This window comes from Piliocolobus tephrosceles, chromosome 16 (genome assembly GCF_002776525.5).
Source record: "Piliocolobus tephrosceles isolate RC106 chromosome 16, ASM277652v3, whole genome shotgun sequence".
Classification (NCBI taxonomy): Eukaryota; Metazoa; Chordata; class Mammalia; order Primates; family Cercopithecidae; genus Piliocolobus; species Piliocolobus tephrosceles.
In genome coordinates this window covers 17,541,729-17,555,486 of record NC_045449.1, presented here as the reverse complement: position 1 = coordinate 17,555,486, position 13,758 = coordinate 17,541,729, and the positions used below count along the sequence as shown (strand labels likewise).

Here is a 13,758-nt window from a genome sequence, read left to right as displayed (position 1 = left end):
GGAGGCAGAGTCTGCAGTAAGCTAAAATTGTGCCACTGCACTCCAGCCTAGACAACACAGTGAGACTCCATCTCAAGAAAAAAAAAAAAAAAAAAAAAAAAAAAAAACGGATGCTCATCGTCCATCTGGCCCCTAGACTTCACGGGCCTCAAAGCCTGGACCACAAGCTTGCTCCTGTCTGGGGCCGTGCCAGCATGGAGCCGAGCAAGAGAACACTTAGGGTTGTCTCCTGGACAGACAAGGAAGGCATGGCTGACGATGGTGGGAGCCGATGCGCCTGGCTGCTTTCCTTCCTGGCCCTAAGCACACTCTTCATACTCTCCAGCAGCAGCAGCAGCGGGAACTTCCCCCTCACTCCTTGTCATCCCCCCAGTTCCATCTCTCCCTGTCCCTGCTCAACACTCCCCAGGTCCCCCACCCCCACTCCACCTCTCTGCCCTCATGTTTTTCTCTTCCCCATCTCTCCCTTCCCCGGCTCTGTCCCCCCACACCACACCCACACACACACACACACACACTCTTCACATGGGTTCAAGAACCAGTGGAGCAAAATCTGTCCTTTGCCAGCCAAGCCCCAGCCTGCAGGCAGCCTCCAGCCCTGCCTCCCCCTCCCTGGTTTCACATTCCAATCTCAGATCCCCAGTGACCCACCAGGAACAGGGCACAGCTCTGCCTCAATCACTGGGGAACAGGACGAGCCAGTTTCTCCCAGCCCTCTCAGGAAGCAGCCTGGGGAAGCTGCCCACCACCCCCCTGCCCCCCTACCCCACCAAGCCCCTCAGCCCACTCATCTAAAGTCTGACAGCACAAGATCCACACAGACCTCAGCATGCCCTTGCTAAAGATCCAAGGGGCCCACGGAAGACAGTGGTCGGGGCTCTCACCCTCTCTACCTCACCTGGCCCTCCTGCCAGGAAGCATTTCTGAGCGTCCTGTGTTCTAGGCCTCGCCCTTGGCGCTGGGCCGGAGAGAGCAAGGAGACGTGCTTTCAGGCCTTGATGCTCCAGCCTCATGGGGAGGACAGACACTGGCAGAACTGCCGATAATTCCGTGATAAACGCTACACCACGAGTATAGACAAAGGGAGATGACTCATACTGCCTCAGAGGTCAGAGGAGGAGGAGACAGGACGTCTGTTTTGGTCTGGGGCAGCAGGGAGGAAGGTGAAGGGCATCCCAGGTGGAAGGAACAGCCCAGCCCGATGCACAGAGGCAGGGATGCACATGGCTACATCTTAACAAGGAGGTGCCAGCTGTGGCTGGAGGGGACAGGACTGAATGAGGACAGGGCAGGCAGAGGACACCAGAAATGGCCCTGGGCAGCGTGGGAAGAACTACAGATGGGACCTTTATTCAGAAGGCAGCAGGAGCCACTGGAGGTTATCTGCTGGGTTTAGAATGATCACTGACAGTGCTGCTGGCCAGCACCTGGGAGGGGACAGGATGGAGGCAGGGAGGCCAGTGAGGAGGTCCCAGGAACAGCCCATCCCTCTTCCACCACCATTCTTTCTGAGCCAAGTCCTCCCCTCTTGGCCACAGCACACAGGCCACATCCCTTCCAGCCTCCAAAGACTTGCTCTGCTCACTGTGTTCCCTCTGCCAGGAATGCCCCTCTCATTCTTACTTCGCTGTGCCTGAAGCACCTGCTCAAAGGCCCCTCCTCCAGGAAGCCCCCAGCTCTGGTCAAGGCCTTGGCTATGAGCTGGGTCCCAATCACCCACTGGGCTGTGACCTTCTTGTGGTCAAGTACAGGGATGCTTCCTGCTTGAACCCCGACATTAAGCACAGAACTTTGGAAACAGTGGGTCCTTGGAAAATCCCTGTTCCCTTGGGCCCAGCACCCAGGTGCCTCTCCCACAGAGACGCTGCTCTGTACACACCATTGCTGCTGCACCTCCTCCCTCCCTGTGGAGCCACACATTGGACAGGGGAGGAAAAAGACACCCATGCCATGGCCACAGGCAGCTGTTAAAAGCAATGCATTTCAAACATGGGCTGCCATGGAGATAGAATAGCAATAATAATACAATAATGACAGCAGCAATCAGCATTTACTGGCATAAGCACTGCTCTAAACTTCATATGGATTAACTCACTGCATCTTCACTTCAGTCCTGTGAGGTCTGTACTGTTATTCTCCTGATTGTAAAGATGGGGACACTGAGGCACAGAGAGGTAAATGGCCTGTTCAGCATGTGGTGGAGCCAGGAGTCAACCCAGAACTTGCCCTGAAGGACTTCGCCATACAACCAGCCTCTCCAAGACAGAGAGGAAAAAGGCTGCCGAGTAAGAGCCCACAGTCAGTGTGTCCTCACTTGGGGATAAAGAAAACTATGCATGGATTGGTATATGTGAGATATACACACACACACACACATATATACACACACACGTAACAAGAAGTCTGGAAGGACCCGTTCAAACTATTACCTGGGGGAGGGTGCCAAGGGAACTTTTACTTTTACTACATATATTTCTGGCTTATTTGCATTTTTCACCCAAGTATCCAAGTGTTACTTGAGTAGTTTAAAATGGCAGGAATTATTAGGGTTGCAATGAACATTTGTTGCATGAATAGATGGCAAATTCATTTCCTAGGCCCGTTTCTTTCAAATTCTGGGTATGATCCATCAGTGGATTGCAAAATTAATTTCGTGGGTAGCAATCAGTAATTTAAAAAAAAATCAAATACACTAGAACAAAAAGTACCACAGACCAGCAGACAGTAAGGGAGTTATTTCAGTAAACTTTTGTTTCAGCTACATACAGCGTGACCTGTGTAGTTACCTACAATGTATTTCTTACTATATGTCACGGGCAAGAGTTTGAAAGCCATTGGTCTAGGCTTGGGAGTCTAAAGAGGAGTAAGGTTGGGCGCAGCGCACTCCTGCAATCCCAGCACTTTGGGAGGCCAAAGAGGGAGGATCGCTTGAGCCCAGGACTTCAAGACCAGCCATGGCAAGACCCCTGTCTCTAGGAAAAAAAAAAAAAATTAAAAATTAGCTAGGTGTGGTATCGGGGACCTATGATCCCAGCTACTTAGGAGACTGAGGCCGGAGGATCGCTTGAGCCCCAGAAGTTGAGGCTGAAGTGAGCTGTGTTTGTGCCAAGGCACTCCAGCCTGGGCCACACAGCAAGACCCTGCCTCAAAAATAAAATAAACAGAATAAGACAGGGTCCCTGCCTGTAAGAGTCCCACAGTCTAGTGGAAGAGAAAGGCAAATCCAGTACCCCTGAGTTCCCTTTATCTCCACAGAAGCCAGAGGGATGCTAGGTTGGTGGAAAGGTCCTATTTTGCCCACTCCACAGTTGGCTTCTAGGGCCTGGATCTCGCCTTGATACATTCTCCTCCTCTCCAAGTCTTTTGCTTGTGAGAGCTTTTGCCAGAGTTATAGGGCTGAGCCTGCCCTGAGATCAGAATGACTGTGTCCACTTCTGTGTCACGCAAAAGGCCACTTCTTGCTCCTACCGGCTTGCCTGTCAAGAGGGGGAGGGGTGGGAAACTAGAAGATTCCTTTCCAGCTTCCAGATCCCGAGGGCCACGTCCCAGGGAAGCCACTGAAAACCCAGCTGTGTGGTCAGCAGGGAGGGGCCACCACTCAGTCTGCAGCGAGGGCTGCCCCCCACCTGGGGTGGGCCTGACCCTGAGCAGAACGAGGTTTGTATGGAGAACGGAGGGAGGCAGTGGCAGGAAGAGAAGCAGAGCCCCCAGCTCGGGGCTCCCATCACGCTGGCGCCTCCACATCAGAGCTTGCCTAACCCACCCCCGCCTCTCCTCCCAGGGCAGCAGACAACTAAAAAAAGATAAAATAAAAAGAAGTAATTCCCCTGCTCTGACGTCAGCGCGAGGTCTTAACAGCCCGGCAGCGGCATGAAACTGGATTGCAACCAGATGTAATGCCCTTGAATTCTCAACACACTACTGCGTTGGAAAAGACATAAAGGGGGAGGGAGGGGGGGCAATACTGGTGGGAGGAACCACGCAAGTCCCGAGTGGGTCCCTGAATCCCGGTCCGCCGAAACCGCGAGGAAGGGGGCGCGGGAGAGAGTGCGGCGCGCGGAGCAGCGCCCGGCCGGCTCCGCCATTCAGGCGCGCGGCCTCCCCTCCCCCAGCCCCCACCGGCGCATTGTTACACTCGCTCCCATCCATTCAGAGCCCAAGGCCCGCCGCGCCCCCGCCAGCCCTGGCTCCGCGCAGGAGGGCACCGCTGCAGCCCACACTCGGGCCCCTGCGTGGACTGGATAACGACCAAGAGTCCCAAGAAGGAAAACTGCTCGCCGGGAAAACGGGCGCCCCAGGAAGCTGTGGCCGCGACGGCCTAGGGCCTGGCTGGTGTTTCGCTTCCCCTCCGCCCCACCACGGAGGCCCCTGAAGCGACCAGGCTCCAAATGTCACCCTCGCGTCCTGCCACCCCCTGTCCCCGCCGCACTCGGCCCCCATGTCCTCCTCCCGGGTTCCCTGCCTTCAAGGCGCGGGAGGGGGGGGGCCGACCTCGAAAAGAGCGGCGGGGCGGCGGGCTGCGCCGCTGTCTATGGGGTGCCAGGCTCGCGTGTCCGGGGCCCCCGCCCGTGACGTCATTCCCGAAGGGCCCGTGCGTCCCGGGCCGGGCCGCTACAGAGCTCCCCAAGTCGCGGGGGCCGCTTCCTGCCCGGCCTCGGGGCCTGCGCACAGGCCCCGGCGCCGCTGCCCGGGTGGGGACAGCGCAGAGCGCCCGCGCACCCCATCTCGCCACGCACGGCCTTCGCCGCCCCTGCCGGCCCTGACTCCTACGCTACGGCCACGCTGGGCCCGGGTCACGCATGGGGAAGTCAGCTCCCCACCCCCCACCTCGGACGCACTCACAAAGCTCCCCTCCGCCCCCAGCGCCGCGCGAATGCTCCCCACGTCCCCACCCCACGCTCCGCAAACACTCCGCGCCTCGGCGCACGCAGAGCCCTTGCCACACTCGCCCCTCGCGCCATGCCCCAACCCGACTTCAGCCGGCCGCACATCCCCCAGAAGACCCTCACCGCGGCGCAGGGCGCCCCCACCCTACAGCTCCCAAGACGTCCATCCGGTGACCTCGCGCACCCCCCACACCACACAAAGCAAGGACCCCGCGGACCCCACATCGCCACCCAGCGCGCGCGCTCGGTTCCCGAACCCGCCTCGACTCCTCACCCGGCCCAGGATCCCGACGCCTCGCGCCGCCCCCGCCCCGGGGCAGCGTCCACTGAGCCCCCCGCGCCCCGGCGCTCGCTGCTCACCTCGACGCCCGCGCTCACTCGGGGGCCCTGGGTCTGGCGCTGCGACTTCGCGGCCCGGAGGCCTGGGTGGCCATGGGGGTCGGGGCGCGGCGGCCCGGCCGGCCCGCGGCCAGGCAGGAAGGAGGGTGGGCCGCACCGCCCCCTCCTCGCGCCGGCGTTGGGGCCGCGGGCTGGGCGGCCTGCTCGGCTCGCCTCTCGCCTTCGCCGCACTCGCTCTCCCACTAGTCTCTCGGAGCCCAGCCGCGGGCGGGGGCGGCGCCCGGGGGCGCGGGGAGCGGGCGGCGTGGGGACCTGGCCCTGGCCGCGCACCCGGCCGGGCCTGCCTGGTGTCCGCGGGTGCCGCGGGGAAATGCGATCCCCTCCGCACAGGAAGAGCGGACGGGCGGGCGGGCGACGCGCGGGGGGAGAAGGAGAGCGAGAGCGCGAGGAAAAAAGTTCCCGGGCGGCCTGGCTGCGCTCGCTCGCGGCCCGGGGCGCCAGGTGGGCCGTGCGCGCCCCGACAGCACCCCCTGGCGGTCCGCGCGCCCCACTGCGCGCCCCCCGCCCGCCTTCCCGCCGGCCTGCGGGAGGGGGCCTCTGCGGTGGGATCCCGGTGAGGCCCGGGAGTACTCTAGCGCCCTGCGTTCGGGAGCTTCCAGCGTCAGGCCAGGCCCCCACCCTCACTCCACCATTAGCCCTCACCTGTGCCCACTTCTTTACAGTTTGAGAAACATTTTCGATTTCAAAACTCTATTGGTTTCATGTAAACTTCATTTACTGGGCACCTGGCACCTTGCTGAGTCTTGAGGAATCAGCAGAGACAATGCGGCCCCTGCTATCATGGAGCTGGCATCCTGGTGGGAAGAGACAGACAGCAAACAAATGCTTAGATACATGACGAAGATAATTTTAGAGCAGTAAGTGCTAGGAAGAAAATTAGCAGGTGAAGTGACGGCTAGGGCTCCTTGACTGGGGGTGAGAGAAGGAGGCCTGTCTGTACAAAGATCTAAATAGCAGGAGGAACCGCCATGGGTAGAGTCTGGGAAGAGCATTTTTTTTCTTTCAGAGGCAGGGTCTTGCTGTGTTGCCCAGGCCGAACTTGAATTCCTGGCCTCAAACACTCCTGCCACCTCAGCCTTCTGAGTAGCTGGGACTACAGGAGCCTGTCCTGCTGGGAAGAGCATCCTTGGCAGAGAGAACATCAAGTGCAAAGGTCCTGAGGCAGGAGAGAACTTGGTGAGTATTTGGAATTGTGAGGAGACCGTGAGCAAGGGAACAAGTAATGGCCCCACTGAAGTCACAGCCATAACAGGAGGGCCAGAGCCTACAGGGCTGCAGAGTGAGGTGCAAGGAAGGTAGCCACTGGCAGACTTTAAACAGAGGCATGTTGAATGAATGAGTCCTTGCATGAAACTTAAGTTATAGACCTCTGAGCAATTTCACGCCTAGGTCTCTACTTGCCATAGCTCAGGTGGGAGCTCACTGCCACCTGCTTGGGAAGCCTCCCAGCCCCACCCAGCCTCTAGGGTCTGTGGGACATGACCCTATTAACAGCCCCATCAAAGCCTCCCTTGTTTGTCCTTTGGTTGGGCAGAGGGGAGCTGGTCAAGGCATCAGAGCTTGTGGGTGACCTGAGACAAGTGAGTCACGCAGTGGGACAAATGAGTCCTGCATCTGCAAAATAAGGTATTGTGATAGGTAGAGGGCCTCACTCTGTCCCAGGCGTGCTGTGCCCCTTCTGTGCATGGTCTCATTAGATCCCAATGCACCCTCTGTGAGGTCAGCTCATCACATTTTGTGGATGAGGAAACAGGTGCAGAGTGGTGAAGTCCCCTCTCCAGGTTCTCAAGCTGCAGCACAGAATCAACACCGGTCCCCACAGTCCTTCCCACTGGGCTTGGCTACCCGTCTCCCAGGGTGAATATCAAGAGCAAGACAGAGCTGGATCCCAGCGCGAATTGTGTCGTTTTAAGCTCAGTTTCTGGTGAAGATATATCTGGTTTCTTTTTTTCTTTCTTTCTTTTCTTTTCTTTTTTCTTTTCTTTTTTGACATGGAGTTTTGCCCCTGTTGCCCAAGCTGGAGTGCAACGGTGCAATCTTGGCTCACCACAACCTCCACCTCCCAGGTTCAAGCAGTTCTCCTGCCTCAGTCTCTCGAGTAGCTAGGAGTATAGGCATGCACTGCCACACCCGGCTAATTTTGTATTTTTGGTAGAGACAGGATTTCTCCATGTTGGTCAGTCTGGTCTTGAACTCCTGACCTCAGGTGATCTGCCCGCCTCGGCCTTGCAAAGTGCTGAGATTTCAGGCGTGAGCCACTGCACCTGCAAATCTGGTTTCTAAACGTGGCTCCTTTGTGCCCAGCTGGGTGGCTTTGAGCAAACTACTTAACTTGCTGAGCCTTGGTTTCCTCATCTGTAGAATGGGGATAATAGTACCTAGCTCATGAGTCTGTTGAGAGGATTGAATGAGGTACGTGTGGAAAGCATTTAGCTCGCAGCCTGGCATGCGGTAATTGCTGTTACTGCTTTAAGACGCCAGATTAATGGGAACAGTCCCCGTCATCCATCCAGGGTCCCCCGTCCCCACCCTGAGCTGGTCTCCTGCCCTCCCTGCTTTACCTTAACCTGCTCCTAAGTGGAGCCTAAGGGAAGGCTGGTTCTAGGGACCCCAGTGGGAGGCAAGACAAGGAGGCCTTGCTGGGGGATTTCTGGTTCCCACACAGGGGTCCCCAAGGCCAGCTTCTCTACCTGGAGAGGACGGGAAAGCAGCTGGAACCCGAAGTCCGGGAGAGTCCATTTTCTGGCCTTGGAATTAGGTACTTTCGTTTTGAAAATTCCTTGGTATAAAGTTTACATGACTGGGGCCACTGGACCCTGTACACAGGGCTGGGGGTACAAAGAGGATCACAAGCCTGGCCTCTTTGGGAGCCATAGCTCAGGCACCACTCAAGGAAACACATTTGTTCAAGGGATTAGCATTCCTGGATGTCAGTTCAGTGAAGCGTTGGAGGAGGTGGCTATTGAGCCAGACCTCAGAGGATGGGCAGGAGGGGAGCCCTGGGTGGCAAAGGGGATGGGTGTCCCAGAGAGTGAGAGGAGGAAGGAATGTGCAGGCAGATGGAAGAGGGTGTGGGGTCAAGGTACTAACAAATGCCTTTGTGTGTGTGTGTGAGTGTGTGTATGTGTGTGTGAGACAGGGTCTGACTCTGTTGCCCAGGCTGGAGTGCAGGGATGTGATCATAGCTGACTGCAGCCTCGAACTCCTGGACTCAAGCTGTTCTCCCACCTCAGCCCCCTAAGTAGCTGGGACCACAGGCATACACCACTATGCCTGGCCAATTTAATTTTTATAGAGATGGCATCTTGCTATGTTGCCCAGGCTGGTCTTGAATTCTGGGCAGTGATCCTCCTGCCTTGGCCTCCCAAAGTGCTGGAATTACAAGTGTGAGCCACCACGCCTGGCCAGAACTGCCACTTTTGAGTACCTACTGTGTGCCAGGTGCCTAGGGATGTTGTAACAAATTCCACAAGTGGCTTAAAATAACACAAATTTGTTTATTTATTTATTTATTATTATTATTATTATTATTATTATTTATTTATTTATTTTTTGAGATGGAGTCTTGCTGTGTCTCCTGGGCTGGAATGCAATGGCCGGATCTCAGCTCACTGCAAGCTCCGCCTCCCGGGTTTTACGCCATTCTCCTGCCTCAGCCTCCCGAGTAGCTGGGACTACAGGCGCCCGCCACCTCGCCCGGCTAGTTTTTTGTATTTTTAGTAGAGACGGGGTTTCACCGTGTTAGCCAGGATGGTCTCGATCTCCTGACCTCATGATCCGCCCGTCTCGGCCTCCCAAAGTGCTGGGATTACAGGCTTGAGCCACCGCGCCCGGCCAATTATTTATTTATTATTTTTTAAGACAGAGTCTCGCTCTGTTGCCCAGGCTGGAGTGCAGTGGCACAATCTCGGCTCACTGCAACCTCTGTGTCTCAGGTTCAACTGATTCTCGTGCCTCAGCCTTCTGAGTAGCTGGGATCACAGGCACACACAACCATGCCTAGCTAATTTTTGTATTTTTTGTGGAGAGTGGGTTTCGCCATGTTGCCCAGGCTGAACAGATTTATTCTTTACAGTTCTGGAGGTCAGAACTCCAAAATCAGTTTCACTGGGCTAAAGCCAAGGTGTGGGCTGGGCCAGCTCTCCTGGCATGTCCCGGAGGAAGAGAATCTGTTCCTTGCCTTTTCCAGTTTCTGGAGGTTGCCTGTGTTTCTCTGCTTGTGACCCCTTGGTGACCTCCAGAAGCTAGAACAGGCAAGAAAACAATTGCTTCCATTGTCCCAGCTCCTACTTCCTCCCTTGACCTTCCTGCCTCTGCTCATGAGGACCCTTGTGATTCCATTCCGGGCCACCTGGATAATCCAGGCTAATCCCTCCATCTCAAGAAGAACCTTAATTGATTTAATCACATCTGCAAGGACCCTCTGAATGCTGCCTTGCCACAACTCATTTTACAGATAGGAAAATCAAGGCTCAGAGAGGTGAAGTCACTGATCCAAAGTCACACAGCAGGTGAGTTTAGTCACCCATTTCATGCATGGAGAGCCCACTGTGGGTCAGACACTGGGTTAGACCCTGGGTTGCAATGTGAAAGTTAGCCGTGAAGAGTGCTGTGGTGCTCAGGCCTGCAGAGTAATGACCTAGTCCTGTCAAGGAATTCAGGGAAGGCTTCCTGGAGGAGGTGATTGGTGAGTTGAGCTTTCAAGGTGATTTTCCTCTGGCTGCTTTAACCAGGGGAGGCTTCTGAACAAACGAGAGCCCTTCCAGAGGAGGACAGCCATAGGCCTAACCATCCTGAGACTGCTCTGCATGATGCTGGCTGAGAGGGCTCAGGCTTCTCAGAGGAGAACTAGGAACTGATCAGTGATCATTGTCAGCAGAGCTAGCCCCAAGAGACTTCTGCTGCTGACCCTGCTTGTCATCCTCATTTGCACACAGGTAGGAGAGTGAGCAGGGGTGTGCACGCTGTGCAGTGCAAAGGCCCAATAAAGTCAGTGTTGGTGCAGGGTCTCAGACTTGCAGCTCAAAGGCTGAACTCAGCCTCCTGGGTTTGTTTTGATTGGAAAGCAGAGCAAAAAGTGAAAAAATTTGAAGTTGACATATGTTGCTAGGTACAAAAAAGTTGTTTTTTGTTTTTTGTTTTTTTTTAGTTAGCCAGGTATAGTGGTGCATGTCTGTAGTCCCAGCTACTTGGAAGCCTGAGGTGGGAGAATCACTTGAGCCAGGGAGGTCGAGGCTGCAATGAGCCACGATAGTGCTACTGCACTCCAGCATGGGGTACACAGTGAGACCCCGTCTCAAAAAAAAAATAAAAAAGAGAGAGAGAGAAAAGAAAGAAAATAAAGAGAGAGAGAGAGAGAAAGAAAGGGAAGGAAGGGAGGGAGACAGGGAGGGAGGGAGGGAGAGACAATAGAGAGAGGAAGAAAAATATCTTTAAGGAATCTAGGTTCTTGGGGGCCCCACCACTATCTATTGTTCTATACCCACATTTAAATCACCTGGCTGACCAACCCCCCAACACACCCCGACACACACACACAAACACACACACACAAACACACACACACACACACAGCCTTGAGTTTCAGACACTTTTCCCCCCAGGGTTCTTAACACTCACATCTGTGTGGCCTTGAACTTCCTGTCTGTTTTCTCATAGGTCAAAAGGAGATCATGTTTCCTGCCCGGAGGAGAGGCCCTGGTGGGCTGGAATAGGGGAAAGGAGGGAGTGTATCTCAGGATAGAATCCTGCATCCTGCCAGGGACCAGGCTTATTATCCTTGACTCACTCAATAGGATACAAGGGCGCTTACTGGAGCCAGGTGATTCCTGCAGCCGCTGTCTCATTAGGTAGACACCCGCATTTCAATAGTCTCCTTGTTCAGATGAGAAAACACATTCAGAGAATGAAGTCACTTGCCCAAGATCACACAGTCATACCTAGAGTAGGGATTCTCCTGGCCCAAGCTCCTACCCATGCTGCTGTCCCGCCCCCTCTGCGATGAAAACTCCTGGATGGAGGCTCCGGACTGTTCTTACAGAGCCCAGGCAGAGTGTGAGTGTGCAGCAGGACTCCCATTAGCAAGCACGTGGCTAGTACTTATTTGGCACCTACTATGTGCATTTCAGTCTTATTATCTCCATTGTGCAGAGAACATAGAGGCCTAGAGAGGGGAGGAAACTCTCCCAGAATACCTTCCTCCGTGTAGGTAGCTGTCAGCCAGGCTCTCTGCTGAGACAGTAACAGAGGAATGAGATGGAAAATCAGAACTCCTGCCCCAGCTCTGTCACCATGCCACCAATAGCACAGCCTTGGGTACCTCCTCACCCTCTCTCAGACTCTGGTTTCTAACAGGAGGAGTGTAACAAGCCCTGCCTCCTGGGCTTATGAGGATTTAAAACAGTTCAACACTGTAGAGCTCTGGACCACCAACCGTTGCTGCTCCCCCTCAGCCCATCAGCCTCTAGCACTTCTACAGGCCAGACAAATATGAATGCGAACCTTTCTTTTGAAGGTCTCGTGAGTGCCCAGAGCCCTATGGCAAGAAGTCTCTGCCAGGGAAAGGGATGCGGGGAAGTGGGGGCAGTGATAGGGAAGCAAAGCCAGAAGAGACCCTTGGGCTTCCTTCCTTCAAGGCCTCTGTTCTCTAGCAGAGAGAAGAGAGGGAGCAGGTGAGAGCCCCACTTAGCTCCAGGCAATTTTTTTTTTCCAGACAGGATCCCGCTCTGTCACCAGGCTGGAGTACAGTGGCACAATCATGACCCACTGCAGCCTCAACCTCCCAAGCTCAAGCAGCCCTCCCATCTCAGCCTCCCAAGTTGCTCAGACTACAGGTGCTCGCTATCATGCCCAGCTAATTTTTGTATTTTTTGGAGAGATGGGTTTTTGCCATGTTGCTCAGCCTGGTCTTGAACTCCTGAGTTAAGTGATTTGCCTTGCCTACCTTGGCCTCCCAAAGTGCTGGAATTACAGGTGTGAGCCACTGTGCATGGCCAACTCCAGGCAAATTTGATCACCACAGACAGGGGAATTCTGTCCAGTTCCAGGGATGCCCCTTAAGGGGCCCCAGACCAGCTGGGCCAGAGCCAGACAGGCCTCACTAAGATCTTCCATTCATTCATTCAATACATATTCATCGAGCCAAACCTCATTCTTTGTTTGTTTGGGATGGAATCTCGCTTTGTCGCCCAGGCTGGAGTGCAGTGGCACGATCTCACGATCTCTGCCTCCCGGGTTCAAGCAATTCTCTGTCTCAGCCTCCTGAGTAGCTGGGATTACAGGCGCCTGCCACCGCACCCGGCTAATTTTTGTATTTTTAGTAGAGACGGAGTTTCACCATCTTGGCCAGGCTGGTCTTGAACTTCTGACCTCGTGATCCACCCGCCTTGGCCTCCCAGAGTGCTGGGATTACAGGCGTGAGACACTGCGCCTGGTCAAGCCAAACCTCATTCTAGATTCCATCTCCAGAAATAATGATGTGGGCCCCACCACACAGCACCCATAGTCTGGCAAGTGAGACAGACATTGAACCCACTCTAAAGAAAGGTCTCATTATCTCGAGAAAAAGACCACTTTGACCACAAGTCAAAGCTCTGGGAACCAACATTTCTTAGTAATTGGAGAAAAACGTTTAATTGGAGCTTTGTTTTGAAAAATGAAATTAAAACTCTGAAAATATACACATTTTATCTTCCACAAACAACATTTAGGTTAATATGCTAATTCTTAGGTCAATGTGCTAATACTTAGTGTTATGGTTTGACTGTCCACTCCAAAACTTATGATGAAATTTATTTATTTATTTATTTATTTATTTATTTTTTAGATGGAGTTTTGTTCTTGTCACCCAGGCTGGAGTGCAATGGCACGATCTCGGCTCATTGCAACTCCTGCTTCCCGGGTTAAAGCAATTCTCCTGCCTCAGCCTCTTGAGTAGCTGGGATTACAGGTGCCCATCACTACACCCGGCTAATTTTTGTATTTTTAGTAGAGACAAAGTTTCACCATGTTGGCCACGATGGTCTTGAACTCCTGACCTCAAGTGATCCACCTGCCTCAGCCTCCCAAAGTGCTGGGATTACAGTGGTGAGCCACCATGCCCAGCTGACTTATGATGAAATTTAATTGCCATTGTGAACGTATTAAGAGGTGGGACTATTAAGAAGTGATTAGGGCCGGGCGCGGTGGCTCAAGCCTGTAATCCCAGCACTTTGGGAGGCCGAGATGGGCGGTTCACGAGGTCAGGAGATCAAGACCATCCTGGCTAACACGGTGAAACTCCGTCTCTACTAAAAAATAAAAAAAAACACAAAAAACTAGCCAGGCGAGGTGGCGGGCTCCTGTAGTCCCAGATACTTGGGAGGCTGAGGCAGGAGAATGGCGTAAACCCGGAGGCGGAGCTTGCAGTGAGCCGAGATCCAGCCATGGCACTCCAGCCTAGGCAACAGAGCAAGACTCCGTCTCAAAAAAAAAA

At 54.4% G+C, this 13,758-nt stretch overlaps 1 protein-coding gene and 1 long non-coding RNA gene across 5 annotated transcripts in view; one reads left to right on the top strand and one right to left on the bottom strand.

The window, feature by feature from the left end:
- RAI1 (retinoic acid induced 1) overlaps positions 1–5,701 on the bottom strand; it is a 131,435-nt gene extending 125,734 nt beyond the window's left edge. For all 4 annotated transcript variants that reach the window (XR_002726278.1, XR_002726279.1, XM_023191758.1 and 1 more), the window contains exon 1: positions 5,247–5,701. The gene's annotated coding sequence lies outside the window, so the exon portion shown is untranslated. The remainder of the gene's footprint in view (positions 1–5,246) is intronic.
- Positions 5,702–9,683: 3,982 nt separating this feature from the next.
- LOC111526161 overlaps positions 9,684–13,758 on the top strand; it is a 4,457-nt gene continuing 382 nt past the window's right edge. Inside the window, exons 1-3 of the long non-coding RNA XR_002726274.1 lie at positions 9,684–9,796; positions 10,944–11,106; positions 11,800–11,956. This is a non-coding gene — a long non-coding RNA (uncharacterized LOC111526161). The remainder of the gene's footprint in view (positions 9,797–10,943; positions 11,107–11,799; positions 11,957–13,758) is intronic.